Here is a 1738-nt window from a genome sequence, read left to right on the forward strand (position 1 = left end):
ATAATAGTATCTCAATTATACTAACACTGCCTTAAAATATTAACCATTTGAACCTTTGAATCAGACTACTCGGTCAGAAACTAAATGACCTTGTGCACATGTGCAGTGCCATGATACATATGTTTATTTACGCCGAACTGGTCAGCAAAGGAGAATGAATATTTGCTAAAAATCTTTTGACATTTTTCGATTTACCAACAAGGTAAAAACTGCAGTTTTGCTTGCAATGGCTCTGTTAATGAACAGTTCTTTCACATCTGAATACAGATTGGATTCATTCGGACTGACAAACATCAGTGCATGTAAACAAGAGCAACAGGTATCTAGGTAAATCGATACGTTACGATATATTAATGAACATGCTAGACCTATTTCACAATCTCGATTCCATTTGAGTGTCTATGCACGATCACACTTTCAACTCGTGTCTGTATCAACAAATGGGAAACAATAATAATAATAATAATAATAATAACACAAAGTTTGTCAAAGTCAAATCCGGCCGACAGACATCATGTGACAGAGGACGCTAGATATCAAGATTGAGGAGGACAGTAAAAAGTACTATTCAATGCACTGCTAACAGGATAAACATGCAATTACAGAGTTACTAAAACCTTGGTAAATGAAGGTTTTAGACATTTTTCGATTTACCAACAAGGTAAAAACTGCAGTTTTCACATCTGAATACAGATTGGATTCATTCGGACTGACAAACATCAGTGCATGTAAACAAGAGCAACAGGTATCTAGGTAAATCGATACGTTACGATATATTAATGAACATGCTAGACCTATTTCACAATCTCGATTCCATTTGAGTGTCTATGCACGATCACACTTTCAACTCGTGTCTGTATCAACAAATGGGAAACAATAATAATAATAATAATAATAATAACACAAAGTTTGTCAAAGTCAAATCCGGCCGACAGACATCATGTGACAGAGGACGCTAGATATCAAGATTGAGGAGGACAGTAAAAAGTACTATTCAATGCACTGCTAACAGGATAAACATGCAATTACAGAGTTACTAAAACCTTGGTAAATGAAGGTTTTAGTCTCCTCTACGCCCACTGAGACCAAAACAAATGATCTGAACTGAAAATGAGCATGAAAGAAAACAAGCGAACCATGGTATGACTCAAATCACGGAGCGACACCCGAAACTAAACTGGGGCGACGAGAAAATCTGAGGTGTCTCTTACCAGGGTTTTGAGCCCCTTGGACTTCCTGCTGTCCGTTCTTGACTACTGTACCTGGATCTGCGCTCACACACACAAACACACACACACTAGACAATTAGAAGCGTCTGAATGGGAAAATCCTCAAAAGCAGACGGCAGATTCTTGACAAACACACAGTTTGCTCAATGCAACCAAACTCTTGAAAATCAATCAGACAGACACCCACAAAAGATTCACACAGGCCAATATAAACCAGAGGAATTGCTTATTTCACACACAAACATTCAATGAACATCACAGGTTACTGAAACAGGAGAGGCCAGTTTGCAAACATACTTCATCTCGAGAAAAACAATTAATCTGTGAAGAGAGGCGCTGCACAACTTCTATTATAAAATAAGAGAAAAGAGAAAATTTAAAAAAAGAGAAAAAAGAAAGAAAAACACTAAGAATCAGATCATGTAAATGTAGTAAAAAAAAGAAAAATGCAATACATTTTAAAAATGCAATGCAAAAAATAAATGCAATGTAATGCAATAAAATAAAAT

At 36.2% G+C, this 1738-nt stretch overlaps 1 protein-coding gene across 6 annotated transcripts in view; it reads right to left on the reverse strand.

Annotated features, from left to right (window-relative positions):
- Window positions 1-1432, reverse strand: part of LOC107686888 (microtubule-associated protein 4-like) — a 61149-nt gene extending 59717 nt beyond the window's left edge. For 2 of the 6 annotated variants that reach the window (XM_016484063.1, XM_016484062.1), the window contains exon 1: window positions 1212-1428. The gene's annotated coding sequence lies outside the window, so the exon portion shown is untranslated. Of the gene's footprint in view, window positions 1-1211 lie in introns of all 6 variants that reach the window. The other 4 variants (XM_016484064.1, XM_016484036.1, XM_016484051.1 and 1 more) reach the window with 4 other exon arrangements.
- Between the last annotated feature and the right edge of the window lie 306 nt (window positions 1433-1738).

The sequence above is a fragment of the Sinocyclocheilus anshuiensis genome, unplaced genomic scaffold, assembly GCF_001515605.1.
Source record: "Sinocyclocheilus anshuiensis isolate Anshui unplaced genomic scaffold, SAMN03320099.WGS_v1.1 scaffold601, whole genome shotgun sequence".
NCBI lineage: Eukaryota > Metazoa > Chordata > Actinopteri > Cypriniformes > Cyprinidae > Sinocyclocheilus > Sinocyclocheilus anshuiensis.